An 18,446-nucleotide genomic window follows, 5' to 3' on the forward strand; every position below is an offset into this window, starting at 1 on the left:
ACTGTACGACACTAGGATGATAAAAATTAACCTAAGCAAAATACCTTACAATTACTGGAAACATACAAAAGGAAAAAGTCCAATCATTCAAGTGGATACTGTGGGAAAAGTGCAAGGTCGAGCTCGATACCGTGTACTGAATAGCATATGGTGCCATGAAAATATGCACCAGTAGAAACAGTAAAAGCCTTTTGAAATATGTGGTGAAAGGGCACATAGGTCTTAATAGTAGTACTCTGTACTCTGTACAGTGAAAGCAGTGACTGAAGGTAGCAAGAAATGAGTAGCCTTGATGAAGTGGAAGTAAGTGTACGGTACACTCGGCAAGGAAAGTGAGGATACAGTTTTTTTAAATCTTCGGACATATGTTGCTCAATAATGCGACATCTGGCAACTTTAGAAAGGGGAGGAGCTTCTGTCTTATTGTGTTTGTTTTTTGCTTGACCTCTTATTACTTTCAATCATATTCTACGATTCTGAAATCATTGATACATAAATGCAGAAGTAAGTTTTACCGTATTCGTTCAAATTGTAATTTGCAGCGACAGTTCTGAGCAAAATAAACATTTTTCGATATAACTTACCAAGCAACCTTACACAAATGAATTTATGACACCACATTGAACGGAATCCTTGCATAATCGGAAACGCAATCTCCCATAATGAAATCAAAGAGTTAAATTTGAGCTATGTCCAACGAAAAGGAATGAATGCATTGTTATGATGAGAGAGAGAGAGAGAGAGAGAGAGAGAGAGAGAGAGAGAGAGAGAGAGAGAGAGAGAGAGAGAGAGAGAGAGAGAGAGAGAGAGAGAGTTGCTGTTGTGTAAGCCTAGGCCTCTATGTACTGTAGAGCTACTCATTTCATTATTTTTCTTCTTTTAGAGATTGAGCAATACTATATTTATAAAGTACGTTTTAGCAATGAAGAGAGAGAGAGAGAGAGAGAGAGAGAGAGAGAGAGAGAGAGAGAGAGAGAGAGAGAGAGAGAGAGAGAGAGTTGCTGTTGTATAAGCCTAGGCCTATCAGTAGAGCTACTCATTATTTTTTTCTTTTAGAGATTGAGCTATACTATATTTGTATAGTATGTTTTAGCAATGGAGAGAGAGAGAGAGAGAGAGAGAGAGAGAGAGAGAGAGAGAGAGAGAGAGAGAGAGAGAGAGACTATGGCAACGTAAAGAAACGTCCAGTTATTTGTGTTTTCCCCCGAAGCTCCCGCGCTGCCCTTCACATCAAAGAGAACGCTCTTGCGGATTTAAATAGATTTGGTCAACCTACCCTAGGCGTCACAACATTTACTGCCATTAATTCCAGCTGACTTTTAACACCGTGAAATACAAACACGAATGTGTAAAAATTAAAGAAATTATCATTACCTCGTATAATGATGCAATAATAAGCCCGTTCATAACGGAAAACGAGTAAATATTGCCGTTCTGATGAATAGTACTACACCGAGATATCCACATACTATCTTTTATATCTCTATGAACAAAGTCATCTGAGAAATTCTGATTACTTCGGACATGCATGGTGTTTTTAGGTATCTGAACGCTGTTGTTTGCAGATTAAACATGTATGATATAATTTGCATTGTATTTTCATATTCTAGAGTAAATTTACCAAAATTATGTGTTTTCTGTAAGAAAAAAATTGAAATTCGATGAACGAAATCTAATGAAAACTATATCCTCACTTTTCTTGCCGAGTGTACATAGAGAACTCGTCAGTAAACATAGCTATAATGTGTACAAGGCCTATAAAACCCTTAGCATTAGAGACAAAGCCAGTGAAAAAAAAAAAAATTATTTTGAAAAGGCGTCACTATAAAATGCTAGTTTCACAGATTGAGTGCAGTGTAAAGAACACAGATTGTTTACACATTTGGTGAGAAGAGGTGAGGAAGTTAGTTGTAAATATGGAACCAGTAAAAACTTCTGTAGAAAGGTTTTAAAAAATCAAGGAGAATAGGGATGGCTAAATACCTAGTCCAGATGAGATTTCAAGCAGATGTGCGCTGAAGTGGTTAGAGAAAACTCATTACCCATCTAAGAGCACACAGGGAAAAGCGAACATAAAAATGTTCACATGTAACTTCTTTCTCAACACAATACAGGTAAAAAAGTTTTTATACTAGATTGGTAAGATGCTTCTCTGAAGTATACATTTTTCACTAGCAATTTTCCACTTCTTCCAGTGCTGAATTCTTGTATAGCTGGCATGTTTCACAGAAACAGGTGTTCCTTTTTTCATCAATGCATAGCTTTTCAGTCTGGAAAAAAAAAAAAAAAAAAGGTTAGACATTAGTTAGTATAACCAGTCACTCCAACTTAGTGTAACAGTACTTGATCTATTAAGATCTATGTTAATTGACACCCAGCAATTTTAAATTTGAAAAGTTAATAACAATACACTGTACAAGTATATATGGTCAAACTGGCCCACTAACTCAAAGGATATAGCCACTTGAATATTTTTACTTGTTCCATAAAGGGGCACTTGCAACTTTTTGTTATACTTAATTTTTTTTTGTTTCTTACTATACAACACAATTATGTTCCCAAATTACTTTTTGTAAACAACTTTATCTTTAGTCCACAAAGTGTATGGTATCAACCAATGCCTACTGTAGAAAATTCAAGAAATGACGATAGAGTGAAAAATTTTTAAATAAGACTTTTATCAAGCCATAAGTGAGATCCTTCTTTGCTTTAATAATGGGCCTAAATGTACAATCCCAATGAAGAACCTACGAAGTCTAACATATGTTACCATTTTGCCAGTGGATGTCCAAAAAAGACCATCAGGCTATTACTCAACAATTTATGGCTCACTGTCACATAGTTCATACCAATATGTGTCAGAATACAACCCAACACCAACATAAGCCGATTCTTTCTCCAGAACTAGGATTTCTATTTAACAGATGACATCTTAAATAAGGTCTGGGATTGATTACCAAGAGTATAAGGACCAGAAGATCCAATTTGCCTACATCATACTGGCAAAAATCTCAAGAGAACAACCAACACTGAAGCCACAATTTTATCCAGACTTCACTAAACATGGATGAAAACAATGCACTCTTTAGCTGCATGAAAAGTAAAAAAGGAGACAATGCCAATCTTGTGGTTACTGTACCATGCTTCTGAATCTAACATTCCAGGAACAGCTGATAATGAATCAAATCTTTCTAATACTATTCCATAACAAGCAACTTCCCTGGGAATTATTCAACACAATGAAGTCTGAGAAAAAATAATTGAATACCTCAACCCACAACAAATACCAGTCTTAATGATAGACCAACTCGTCACTGCCAGTGTGCAAAATCGTCCAGTAGACCTTCCCTGAATCGTTTGGAGGGCATCTGGAAGGCACCAAACTGGAATGGCTCTTTGGGCTACTATAGATCTATACAAGTCTAGGTGGCAAAAAACCCTCAGAGATACTGAAAACACTAAGACAGAGGAGGCAGCCATGTCTTTTTATAAAGAAAACTGGTGTTACGCACAACTTCCTTCTGAAATGCTATGCCCAATGAGATAAATGAACACTAAAACTCTGGCTAGTCATTTACAAGCACCAATAACACGTATCTATAAAATCTCATTAAGCATTTTCTTACGTACTTTACCAAGCCACTGAGCTAATTTACGTAGCTCTCAGAGGCCTGACCAGAAGGATTTGTGCCTATAGTCCAGGAGTATTAGCTTTTCACCCAGAACAAATTAGTAACAAGCTGAAATTTTCAGGAAGTGCTTAGAAGACCTTTCCTAATAACATACTAAAAGTCCCCAAGAATCCGTTGTGAGGATTTTGAGAAATTCAAGATGGCATCCAAAATGGCTGCCAATTTTAGATTTTGTCATATTTCAAGCCCCGAACATCATAGAAAGTCAAACAATGTCTAAATATATGTTTTTGGGGCAAGGACTGCAATTCTCGAACTATTTTTTTATTATCTGAATTTTAAATGGAATCATTAGCAAAAGAAAAACAAAATACATGTTTATCAACCTGAACATACACACATTATACAATAAAAGTCATGCCAGTAGCAAGAAACAACACTTAACCATTGCCTTAACTATAGACAAAAAATGCTTACCTGTAGTCCTAATTATAGACTTTTAATCAGTCAATCAATAAATAAATCAATAAATCAAATAATTTTGACGATGGTCTTGGCATCGTCTTCGTCATCAGTTTCAGGAGAAACTGGTCTTGGTGCTTCAGTTTCTTCATCATCATCAATGAAGGATGGCATTTGTGCTGCATTTTTGCAGGTTTTACCACTGCAATTTGTACACATGGCAGAGCAGTGCACCCCCATCTTCCTGCAGCCACATGATGCTCCACAGCTATCTGCTTTGCAGCCACATGAGATCATGTTGATCAGACAGTCGGGGGCAATGGGGTGGTCAATTTCAACTGGAATTAGGATGTCCTCCAGCTTCCATCCCCAGGCTGTTGGCTGTAAGGGCCTGCCCATCCATTCTTGGACAGTATGATAAGTTCTGAAGGAATGCTATTTGGCTGCAGCACTTGTCGGAGGCAAACTTGCCAGTTGGAAGGATGAGGACAGAGATACTCTGCTGATTGCCTGTTTGTAGGCAGTGTAGTGGAACTCATCCAGTGACACACCATGAGGTGCACCATACAACTTCAGGAGGAAGCTTTCACCTGCTTCTTGCACTTGTTGGTGAGTGCTTCCAGCATTATAGAATGTCTTGAGCTGGTCATACTCCTTGTTGTGAACCAGGTTGAATGCCTTGCGCTTCCCTTTGCCGATACACAGCAGACACTGTGTCACATCCAGTTATGGCGTAACACCATCAGATATTTACTGGTCTCACCAAGGCTTTCCTGGATATCACAAACCTTGTACAATGTGGTGGGATTCATACAGCTTAGCATATAAAGATCCATGTCTGCACTTGCTTGGTTCACCAGCATCACCAACAAGTCAGTGTCAGTTGCAACGACAACCACTGGTTCACCAGACTCTGCCAAGGATAGAGCTGTAGAGACAATCAAGGCATCTGCATCAGCACTTGCCTGCTTCACTGCTATGCCTGATTGAGTCATCATGCAGATAGCATGTCTATGAGACTCTTCTTGTTGTTGCTATTTGCCAGAAATGCTGCCTGTGTAGTGGTGGTATGCATGTGCTGGTCAAACAAGATGTCACTGGATGTGGCCTTTCTTTGCCCTCGCATTTGCTCTGCTGCCTTTGTGGAGATAGTGCTGTAGCCATCAAACACAGTGGTAATGCCAGCCCCATAGTGCTTAAGGACATAGGCAATGTAGCCCTGACACACACTTCCATAGGTAGATCGCTGTGGCCAAACTACAGAGTGCAGCAAGTAGCCGCCATCCACTACAAACTGACAGTTGTTTGGAAGGCTGTGTTGCATCGGAGCAAATGACTTGAGGACAGTACCCAAAGCACTCTTTGGTTGGTTTCCGCATAGCACCATCTTGAAAGAGGGATGGGGGCTGTGGAGCAAGCTCATATGACATGTACTTATCCATGTCAGAACTTGTCTTCAAGATGCAAGTGATGGTTAAAGAATATAGTGGGATTTACCACTGTGCTCTGCCCCCTGACATTGATGCTGTTCTTTCTCCCATGGTCTTCACTTTGTCAGTGCGATGCAGGGTGATGTCTGTGAAGCATTTCCTGTTATCTTAGATGCTGCAGCAAGACCAATCTGCACTGCATTGTCACAATTGACAGATGTATGAACCACAACACCTGTGGCTATGGATACCAACCGATCAGCTTGGTAGCCTGCAAATGGTGGATGGGCCTTTAGCCACTGGAGAAAGACATTATAGTCATTCTTCTCTTTGACCTGAGAGGATGAGCGGAGATCCTTGTGCTGCTCAGATGGCATGGTGTGAACACCTGAACTTTTCTAGGCATCACACACAGGCATGCAGCGAGGCAGTGCATGTATCCATTTGGTCAAGGTGCTGTTAGTTATGCCCCTGCCATGGGTCATCCCCTCCACTAGTTTTCAGCATCCTCATGAGGTACTGCTCAATTGTCTGGTCGGCGAAGTTTCCAGACCAGAACTCATCAGCTCACGGATGGTAAAGTACCCTTTGTCTGAGAACAGTGCGTACTCCTCAGGTGGCATGACATCTTCAATGGAGTTCATCTGCTGCAAGTAGAGTCTGGCTGATTTGGCATATGGAATATGACCTGCTGCATGGAAATGTGGAATCATCTCCTGCACACAGTGGAGGTGGAGTTTCCAGTTGCCAGTTCTCTCAGCCTTGATGAAGTTGAGCATGAGCAGCACCTGGTTGATGTACTGACCCATAGCTTGCCTGTTCTGCTCTGTGTGGCAGCTTCCTCGAGGTGGTGAGTTAGAAGCTGTTGAAACTCATGGAGAGTTTCATCTTCATCAATCTCAGCAGCACCTTTATCTTGATCGACTGCATCCTGGTACAGACTTGTCAGATGATTCTTTGTCTGTCTGACTCTCCCAGTCTGCTTTTTCCAGCAAAAAAAAAAAAACGTTCTGGCGTTTCAGAATTACTTGTTACAACATGTGTGAATGCACTTGTAACTCAAAAACATGACACGGGCTCAATTTACTACACATACACTGACATAAATGAATTCCTTGGGTCTGAAAACCTATATTTTCATACTTCATTTGTGTTTGAAAACCTATATTTTCATACTTCATTTGTGTTTCTATCTTGATTGAGACCTGAGATATAACAAAAATATGATATCGATGGCCATTTTGGACGCAATCTTGAATTTCTCAAAACCTCGCGCGAATTCTTGGGGACTTTAGTATGTCATTAGGAAGGTCTCTGAGCACCTACTGAAAATTTCAGCTTGTTACTAATTTGTTCCGGGTTGAAGCCATATTTGAACTAATGCTCCTGGACTACCTAGGAAAATGATATTAAGGCTTAAGGCAAAGGGAACAGTCTATAGCTATAGAGCGTGAGAGACCTGACAAACTATTTGAATATTCTACGCATGTCACTAGTCGGTTGGCTGTGTAGTCGACACCCTTGGTAATCTGTTTAGTTTAGTTAAATCACAATTCTTATGAAAACAGCTTATTTTGGGTGAGCTTGCTCAAGCACTGTCTGGGATCAGAGCATAGATACACACTTGGGTTCTCCTTCATTCTACTTTAACCTATTCATCTCATATTTACCTCAGACACAAAAAATGAAACATGTTGCTCCAAAATCAAATGAATAACGGCCTCAAATGTTCATGCGTTACAAACATGTCTAAGCACTTATGCTGTACTTACTTTTTGAAGAAATGCAGAGTTCTTAAAAGGTTATGCTACTTATGGTCTAGTTGTGATTGGGGTAGATTATGGATACCTCAGTTTTAATGTTTCAGCACTCCTCTGGTACCATTTTCAAAACAGGTGAAATGAGCATCTCAATGCTTATAAAATAAACTATAAATTACAATGAAATCTTAAATGTGGGAATAAAGTATTAAGAAATAAAAAGAAAAAATTGAAATTATGGACAATAGAAATAAGTGCCATCAAGGTTTAAGGTTGGAAATAGAATATACGTATAATTAGGCCCATGACCATGTGCTGGGACCTATGAGGTCATTCAGCCCAGAAAGGGCAATTAAGGGTAAAAAGGAGGTTTTGAAGGTATAACACGAGAAAAACCTTGCAGTTGCAATATGAAAAAATTGGGGTGGAAAGTATGATGGAAGAAACAGAACAGGAACAAAGGTACAGTAAAAGGAATGAAAAGTGTTGCAGCATAAAGCCAAAGGGAAGCTGCAAAAGAACCTCAAGTAATGCCTACGGTGCACTGCATGAGGTGCACAAATGATACTATTCCCCGGAACCACCCCTTGCCAGGGAAGGTTTAAGGTTAACTTGCTCAATTCAGATTCCAAATTCTCAACATCAATTCTTAATCTTAATTTCTTATTCGTTTCTGGATGTTGTCAGCATTTTACAATACAGTACTCTACTGATTGATTGATTTATAGATTTTAGGCATACATGCCAAGCAGTGGGGCAACTAAGGCCATTCAGCACTGAAACAAAACTTGACAGTAAAAGTTTGAAAGGTGCAACAGGAGGAAAACCTCGCAGCTGCACAATGAACCAACTGTTTAAGAGAAGGTGGACAGTAAGATGGAAGAGAATATGAACAGAGGCACAGTAAAAGGAATGAAAGCAGTCAGCTAGAGGCCAAAGGGACGCTGCAAAGACCCTTAAGTAATGCCTACATTGCACCGCACGAAGTGCAATGACAGCACTAACCCCCCTGCGGGGAGTACTCTACTAACCAGATTAAATGTACAAGTCTTAAACCCTTGAATGCCAGTAATTTCCATCATACATTGTGTAATACCTGTATTTTTAATAAAATTCTGTAAAATCAATGTTTTCCTGCATGAACTTTTTGCACAAAATATGATTTGAACCAAACACTGAAAAAGATACTGCAGTTATTCCTCACCAATACAACTGAGCATTCACATTTAAATGTGCAGTTGGCTGTTTGACCTCCTTGGTTCAGGCTTACATAAACTATCACCAAAGAATTTGTCCCACATAACTGGGGCTAACACTTTCACTGCCTCACTGTACTTATAAAAGCATTGCTGACAAGTACTACCCAATTCTTCATGTGCGTTGTTCAAGCCTATTCAATCATCCATTTGGCCCTATAATTCCTTAACAATGCTTTTTTGTATACTTTGGAACCAACATGTGTTATCAGGACTAAATTTCTCTTAAACTATCATATGTGAACTTACTTTCTCAAAAAAGAACTTTCCTTTTTTCATATAGGGTGGACTACCTCTCAACCTCTACATGGTAAGAGCTAGAGCTTCTGTGTTAGTTTCTTATATACTGCTGGTTCTGGCCATCATTCAAAAATTTTATTTTCAGGTATTTGGAGAATCCTTGGGATGGGAAAACTTGTTCTCTTGAGGACTGGATAATCATTGCCTGAAATACATTATTATATTAGTCACTGCCTGAAACACATTATATTAATCTTAAAATCTCAAAATTGACAAAACCATTACATAACCTCAAAATGTCAAGGATGATGGCATTTTTTTCACATTTTATGCTCATTCGGTTGTAAAAAGGAAGAATTTCAACCTAAAAATGAAGCAACTTTAGACTTCAAAATTGTAAAGCTTTCAAACACAGGATTTGGAATGTAACCAGTTCATTAGACAATACCACAAAAAAAAAACCCTCTCTTAACACACAACACTTCAGCAACATATAAACCACAGTTAACAAATCATTTTGAGTTATCAGAACGAGAAACTAGTAAACCATCAAAACTATTCATACTTGTTAACACTTTAATGAATGAATCATGAAATTTAGACTACAAAGCCAGGCAACTGGGCACTTTCAGCCATTCAACACTCTAAATGCACTAAGAAATAAGAGAGAAAAAGGAAAATAAAATGGAAGGACATCAAAATACAGTGAAATACAGGGCTGAAAGGTAGGTGCTGCTAGGGGCCAAAAGGATGAGGGAAACACCTTTTAATAATAATGCCTTTGTGCACCGAGTGAGAACTGACACTATACATCTGATACTGATCGTACCAGACAGCTGTGACACTGGTACAATGGGGCAGATATACTGTGGGTACTAGTAAAATTAAATTTTCTTGATGAAATACCTACAGACTTCAAGCAACCATTGGGCGTTTAATTTTCTAATGCGATTTGGCTTACACAAAAGCTCCAAGCCAACTTGAAATTGAACTGTTAGGAGGTCAAACAGAAACTACAGTGCTTAATTAGGGTAGAGGTACCAATAAGTACTCATCAGTCCAATATGTACGCATTGGGCATTTAAAAATGTCTGTACAGAAAAAGACAGCACTTTAATATTCAATTTTGGTCTCAGAATAATCCCTCACCATTATTCTATATATAACCAAGTTTCTAGATTCTGCTCTCTGTAATGGACTAGTTACCAAATCAAAATAGAAGGAAATGTGAAAAAATACACCATTTCCTTATGAAAATCTAAAGGTTTCTTATGTATGTTCTTATATCATGGTTCCTTTGCGTTAAATATATTTGGGTTTTTTTTTGTTTGCAGGATGATTTTGTGACTGGGGCCATAAGAAACAAGCATTAAAACTTTTGTAAAATAAGAGATGTAAGAGGAATAAGGGTGCGTACCTACTGGACAAGGCCAAGACACACATGCCCAATGTGTACTCAAAAATAATATTGCCTGCCAGAGAGACTTGATCCACAAAACACAACAATCTAAGGCTACCTCTACAGCTAGAGAGAATATGGGCCACTGTTCCATGAAAACCATTGGAGCAATATCCAAGTCAATTTACCCCATGAATGGTCCAAATTGTACGCAGTGTGTGATGTCCTGTATGTACGCGTGTACATATAAGGCACCACACACTGCGTACCTATTGGTCATCACACTTTTTCATCATAAAAGACATTAAACGTTTATTATTTTTTTTTCAGAGAGAATAATACAGTATGGGAAAACAAAGTAAAAATAAAACCAGTGTGATTAAAAAAAGTCAAAATCAGAAAATAAAAAGAAAGGTGCAACAAAAGAAATATGACCAGCTATAATTGCAGATGCTTTAAATGATATAGAAAAGTAAGTTAAATAGGAAAAATTATTGTAGCCCATTTGAATCATTTAAATGAAAATGATATGATTCAATAATTACTACTGTAGCTTTGTTTGTCAAGAATATATCACTTCATTGCTTTTAGTTTTTATGGGTAACTTAACTGGATTTGTTTTTTATGTGGGTAAAATAATTGCATTTATTTTTCAACTTAATCACTACCTTATTGTTTTTAAATGTGTACCAGAGGTATGTCACACCAGAAAATATAAAGGCAGGATTTAGAAGTGTGGCCTGGTGCTCCTTCGATCCTGATGCCCTGACTACACTATGGTGGAAGCTGCTGCATCACAAAGAGAGCACGTTTCTACAATTTCTGAAGGAGTAGACCAAGGAGGTTTCAAGGAGGTCTCATGTCAGACTATACTCCATTTACAGTAAATCGAGGTTGTCAAACAACCACTGACACAAGTGTAACAACAAGGGAAGAAAGGGAACACATGTACAAGATGAAAGGTTCACTATGTGATTTAGTACTGCATTACAAAGCTATGCACATGTACTACAGCAGTATTCAAGTATGCCCTTTACTGCTACCTCTCCTCCAAAGGAATTTCAAAAGACCAGCTAGAACACCTAAATGAAGGTTCCAGTCAAACATCGACTACCCCTTCCCCAAAGGTCTAAAGACACACCATCCACAGTAAGTCCAGCAATGATCACCCATAAATTCTTCCCAGAGAGGCAACCAGGTAAAGGGCCAAAGGTGATAAGAAATGTGATGGACAGAGTATTTTCTATATCATCACTGAAAATGGTTAATGAATTTGAAAAATAAAGGAAGCAAGAGAAAAGAAAGAATCAAGCAAAAGACACCAAACTCAATGGGCAGGAAAGGTTCAGTAACACAAAGAAAGAAGAAAAAGTACAAACAGATACAGATGATGAAGAGAGAGAACTACCAAAATCAACAAGTAAGAAAGGTTCTGTAACACAGCAAAAGAGGAAATGAGTAGAGAAAGATACAAGTGATAAAGAAGAAATACCTGAAGACAAAGAACTAACTGAAGATAGTAAAGCAGTGGCAGGCCCTTCCTATACCAGTAGAGCAAGTGAATCATCAAATGACGAAGTCTTGAGTTTGCATGATAGTTCAGATGAGAGCTTAGATTATGAAAGAGACAACTTTTCTTTTGGCATTACCCTTGAGGAACCCAAAGTAGCTTCTAACTTGGGTTGGAGTAAAGTAGAAAAAGCAACATCATCAAGCAAAGGTAGAAAGACATCCCCATTTGAGGTCTACATTGCTAGAGTCATAAAGGTTGATGAAGGTGGGTATGAAGTGTCATTTCTGAAAGAAAAAAGTGATGGCTTCTACATAATGCCAGAAATTGAAGAAGTGTCCTATCCACATCACTGAGATGAGATAGTTGTTCTAGAAAGCCCAGAACAAGTATATAGAAATCGTGTATACGGATTTTCGTTTCCATCTACTATAAAAACAATACTTATCTCCCATTTAGCAAAGTTAAAATGAAAATATGGTAAAAGATTTTCTAGCTCGTTTTCAAATTATTTTTTTTTACTGTAAGTGCTAGTATAAATAGTTTTTTTATTGTATTTAGTTAGTAAATATACCACATTGATTCCCATGGGAAGTGGCAAAGAATTTCCAAGTCAAACAATTTATTATTTCTTATTACTATCGATAACTATACATATATTTCTTTTATGTATTCAGTAAAAATATTCAAGTAAAATAGCAGTTTGCTAGTTTTTCTTTCATAATCACTTTTGTTTGCTTGAAAAGTTAATCTCATGTAGTTACTAGGTGTGTAATTAATATAGAGGTGATACTTCAAAGAATAGGATATCATAATACCATGTTTTGTTAAGAAAAAATTCCAATAAAAATATTTTTTTCCTGACTGTACTCACTACAGTTTTCATATGTATAAGCCTTCCCCTGCTGATACATTTATCAAGTACATCTATTTTGCATTATGTAATGATGTTACTCAAGCTATAATGTTGTTTTTACAAGATGGGAACATGATGTCAAACACAAATTTTGCCTTTTTTAACTTTTTTCCATAAATACCCCATGGAAGTTAAGATAATGTAATTGAAGCTCTTTTGAAAATAGATGATCAAATAAAGCAATGAATGAGGTCTAACATATCCAAAGGAGACTTGTGTAGCTTTAACAACTTCAGAGTTATGAGTGAAAGAGTACCTAATGGACAGAGGAGCGTACATTGGACACGCTTCATAATAGGAACGCACTAAATTTACTGACCATTTTCTCGGCATGGGCTTGCAATATTTATAATTTCTTTACATACCACGAAACTACACCCATTTTTTCATAACCTGTAAAAATATCATATTCGTTATGTTATTTGTAAGACGGACATAGTCTGTAGAGTAAAAAAATCCATGTTTTTTGAGTACCTATTGGTACGCTTACCCTAGCTTACTCTTTACTTGCCCTTATTGATTGACCAGCTCCTACTAATGCCTTTGAAAGTGGCTTACTCACACTTTGTCTCAACATCATTCTTACCTCTTCAAAACTTCCAATTATCTAAAACACAATAATGGCAGTTATTCATCCTAAACAAAATACAAAAAACTATTTTTGACCTCTTACAGAATGTTAATGCCATACTAAGCTCTATGTTAACGCCACTTCTGTATCTCAACATCTGCCCTCAAGTTATGGCCAGGTCCTAAAATAACTACATCCATTGAATGTATTTGATTTCAAACCATCTCAATGGCTATTTGAATTCTGTTGCATATAACCATGATGTAAAACACAGTACTACAAGCTGGCTTTATTTGATTTCAAAAGCTAGTTTCATTTCTGGAATGACTTTAAATCCTTAGATGAAGGGTACAGAATTAATTTCCACATAAATGTGTCTATCCCTAATCAAAAAGTATATGCAGGTAAACAAAAATATTGAGACAAATACACAGGCAGCCATACAACATGTAAGAGAATTCCTCAATGAACAATACCTGTACCTCAATCCTCATCAGTATACAAAACTTCTATCAGATGGCAAAAAGCTAAACTGTACACTCTAATATGTCAGTCACGCTTTATGATTACATTCCGCACACACAATCTAGGTCAAAATATTTTTTATGCCATGCCTGCATTAGCTTTCAATGTTGACCAAGTACTTTCCCAAAAACTCAATATTTTAAACAAACACTCAAAAATTTATGGAGTTTTTCTGTACCATACGCTCACATGTATCAAAAACATCTGTTTTACCATGCTATTAAGCTGGGTTAACATCAGTGATGCTATAAATAACTTACCTTTTACAATAATAAGTCACAAGGCTGTGATGGTCTCCCTGCAGAAGCTTTCCATTTTCTCCCACCCGATAATTTATGTTTTACTACCTGTCATCTCCAATGAGTGCATATTTCACCAGTTTCTCCCAGAATCCCTACTGTTAGTTCACTCAGTACCATTAATCCAAAACAAGCCAAATGATGCAGCTAAATCCAGGAAATTATCACCCAAATGCAATCACTACAATTTCATCAAAGATATTTGAATTGGTTCTTCTAGTAAGACTTCTCCCTTTCTAATCACTACACTCTGACAACCAGTTCAGATTTACAGCAAAACAACTCAACTGACACCTGTATCTAAATCCTGAAACAATTGCTGAACTAGTACCTATCATCAGCCTCTCCTGATTTCCTATGTTTTGTAGATGAGAAAAACATTTGACAAGAGTAAACTACCTGAAGCTGCCAAAAAGAGACACACCTTTACATTTAATTGGCATTTAATATTACTGTTTCTCCATACAGCAATTCTGTGCCAAATGGAAAATGTATTGTTGTACAAGTTTGGCTCTCTAATCAAGCTCTTGCAAGGGACCACTGTCTCTCAATATCTATTTAATACATACACAGAAGGCCCAAATGTCAATTTGAGTTCCCTCCAAATCGAAGGCACTATCAAAGAAACAAATAACTTCTGTTACGCCAATGATATGGTTCTAATTTTCCCATCATTAAAAGGTCTCCAGCAACGAATTAATACTTGGTGCAGATAGGCTATGCAGAGGGATTTGCCATTCTATACAATAAAACCAAGACCCAGTTCATGTCACTGATCCCAGGATTGCTCAAGAATATTGAAGAACCAAGAATTCTTGCATCTAGGCCATATCATCACAAAAACTAAAAGATACAGCCAACATAAAACAGAGGTGATGTAAACTGTATCGCGACTGGCAACACAACTGCAAGGAGGCTTGCATTTTGTCACCAAGACATGAAATTGCTGCTTTTCCGCTCGTACTGCTACAGCATTTATGGCAGCTCCCTTTAGATGAATTAGGCTATACTGGAGAGGATATTATAATTATCACCGTTATTTACAATGATATTCTGAGGCGCCTCACCAACACACTTTGCTACCACTTTGCCACACAAAAGATCACAGAAATAGCACCTTACAGGGATCACTGATATTAGCCTAGCCTAACTTCATGGTGAATTATTTTTTAGGTGCACTGAATTTTTTTCAGGTTTAGTGACCATTCGGGTAAAAGAAAAAAATGTTACTGATACTGTGCACTACTACCATATGCCAAGGGGCAGGAATTACTAATTATGCATGCTAGCAATTATCAGGTGCAATCATAGTATACAGGGATAAGTGGTATTGACCTACAATGACCTGGCCTGAGCTATTATGTTCTACCGTGAATTTATTACTGGGGTGGGCTATGCACCTACTGCAGTCTATACTAGTTTATATGCGACTTACCTTAGCAATTTACTATGAGGTTACCTAGCCCATGTGTGATACATTTCCCATAATTTGGCCTAGGCTATGTTACAACTACACCTTGGGCAACGTAAGTTTTATTGTTACTCCCAGATTGATAATTAAATAATACCAAAGAAACACGGGTAGAACTAAGCAATACTATAGCTCCACAGGGGTATTACTTTGGAAATTTACTTTTCCTACAGAATTTTGGTTGCTTATCAAGAATTTACCATTATTTTTTGTTGGTCATCTGTAATATCCTGTAATTAACTTCACAAGTGTACGCTGGCCATCCTGGAATGTTATCGCGCATGCGCAGTGTTATGGGGAAGCTTTTGGTAAAGTGGAGTTTCCTTCACCGGGGGTTCCAGCCCGACTAAGTAACTCGGCCTGCTACGTTGGGTTAGGTTTGGGTACATTAGGTTACTATGGTTTCTTTTATGATAGGTTTCCTTAGCCAATCCCTTCTTAAACATATGGCTCCCTGATGACTTGCGCATGCGCGGAACCATTTCATAACATGGCGGTCCAGTCTTTCTCCCAATGCTTCCAAAATCCCGAGTTCCCAAAGGGTCCCATACCATGTTGGGTAAATAAGAAATGGAATACAGAATGGAATGGAATACAGAATGGAATGGAATATAGAGTTTAGGCCAAATGGCAAGTGACGGGACGTAAAAGGTTACAAAGGTACAACAGAAGGAAAACCTTGCAGTTGCACAAATGAAATAACCATTAGGAGAGGATGGATAGCAAGACGGAAGAAAGGGTAGAACTATATAGTAGCCCGGGGCGGCGACTGCCTTCTAACTTAACTTTTTCTACAGTTATTTGGTTGCTAATTATGAACTTACCTTTAATTTTTGGCGCTCAAGTGTAATTAAACCTGTAATTAACCAATGAAGTCCATCCGACAAGGGGTTTCCACACGCGATCTTCACAAGACAGAACATGGGCATGTCTGTTTCGAACGGTTCATATCCCGTCCGGGTAAAATTTTATAAGTTGCCAATAAGACTCCAGCCAGCCATTTTTGCACGAAAAACCATTTTGTGTTTTTCATGCAAAAAATGACTAGTATATATATGATAAGGCACTAGAAGAACCTTAAAATACCACTATAACTTAACCTATGGGTGTTTGCTGGTTACAATTTTGCTGTATTAGCTATGGGGGCGGGGGCCAGTATTCTTCCCTTATGTCGAAATTTTAATTTTTTATTTATTTGCGCATAGTGTTCATGGGGTTCAAAATAACGAGAATGAAGAGCTCTTCCCAAAAATGTACGTTACAATTTCATAATGTGTATTGGCAACTTATAAAATAATACCCCCGTCCGGCATGTGCAATAACTTGTCAACAAATGGGTACCCAACCCGGGTCCCCCACCCCGGGCCAGTACTAAACACAGCGAAGGGACATTCCATTTGGCCAACAACAAACAGATGCACCGCCAGTATCAGAACCCCTAAAAGTGTAGAAAAAACCAGTTGAAAAGATAAAAACAGGCGCGGAGCTAATATATAGAATTACCGAAGGAAGATATGAATTGAGGTACAGTAAAAGGAATGAAAGGGGTTGCAGCCAGGGGCCGAAGGGAAGCTGCAAAGAACCTAAAATGCCTACAGTGCACCCCGTGAGGTGCACTAGCGGCTCTACCCCCCTACGGGATAATATGAAGATAATAATAACTGACCTTCATCAGCAACACTACGAGTATCCGAAAAATCAATTCCCAAGGTAATAGTCGGTGTGAAGCCCTTACTTAGAAATACCGAAGCATGCTTACCTTAAATCTGACTCGGGGATAGAAAACAGAAACTTAAGACCTCTTAGTCTTGCCTATCCAGTCGGAACACAGCTTTCACCATATACACAAACTGAACAAAACAAGGCTTGACTTAATGGGCAGCTGGCTGTTTTAATCAATACGTAAACAATATAAACTAAATGAATAGGAAATACTGCCGGCTAACATCAGAATGGCACTCAATCGGCAGGCCACTTCGATTTACTACATCGCAAAGCATCGGCTTAATTACGGCTCTAAAACGGCGGCAGCCTACAGATTAGAGTAACAGAATAAAAAAAAATACAAGACATGCTTAATGCTACTCACATAAAATCAACAACAGTTCAAATTAATACCAGAATTCCTTCGCTTTCTGCCGATTTTCTACGACCTTAAACAAGATCACCCAAGGATCGTGAAGTTCGCTTCCGTCGACCAATCAGGAGCCTCTACGTCATCAGACTCTTCTAAGAAATTTTAAATCACCTATTTTCAGATAAAACTTATTCAATATTCAGTAGGTTTTTCGATTTGTCTTATGAAGAAGAATTAAAGGGCAACTTCTTACATAGTAAATCCTAATGACTGATAGTTTACATCCAAATAAATATATTGATGTATTGATAAGAAATATTGCAATGATTCATCCTTTCACTTCATCAGATTTCCTGACTCACTGGTGCTCACAATATCAATAATTATAAGTGCTCCTATCAACATGTTTTTAATACAAGGGGTGAATAAATTAATTACATGATTTCTTGCTCTCCCTAAAGGTGAGGTATATATATATATATATATATATATATATATATATATATATATATATATATATATATATATATATATATATATATATATATATATATATATATATATATATATATATATATATATATATATATATATATATATATATATATATATATATATATATATATATATATATATATATATATACTGTACACATATATATACACATAGATTATATTTGTGGCTTGTGTGCTATTGTTTCTATTACTTTTGGTCTTGTGTGTTTACTTGGCATTCAGGACTTGATTTGTAGTGCCTGCTTTCCATGATATGATTTTGAGAGGAAGGAATTACATTTTTATTTCTTTAAGTACTGACCATTTTTTACAATTACATTTCTTTTACAATTACATTTCATTGTAAAATTTTCTTCTTCTTACATTATACTGCATTTTCCTTT

At 37.5% G+C, this 18,446-nt stretch overlaps 1 long non-coding RNA gene across 1 annotated transcript; it reads right to left on the minus strand.

Annotated features, from left to right (window-relative positions):
- Positions 1–1,625: 1,625 nt before the first annotated feature.
- Positions 1,626–17,684, minus strand: LOC136841862 (uncharacterized). Its single transcript, XR_010854112.1, has 3 exons — positions 17,561–17,684; positions 8,790–8,985; positions 1,626–2,270 (listed from the first exon to the last, which is right to left on the minus strand). It is a non-coding gene; the product is annotated as an uncharacterized lncRNA (long non-coding RNA).
- Between the last annotated feature and the right edge of the window lie 762 nt (positions 17,685–18,446).

The sequence above is a fragment of the Macrobrachium rosenbergii genome, chromosome 9, assembly GCF_040412425.1.
Source record: "Macrobrachium rosenbergii isolate ZJJX-2024 chromosome 9, ASM4041242v1, whole genome shotgun sequence".
NCBI classification, from domain to species: domain Eukaryota; kingdom Metazoa; phylum Arthropoda; class Malacostraca; order Decapoda; family Palaemonidae; genus Macrobrachium; species Macrobrachium rosenbergii.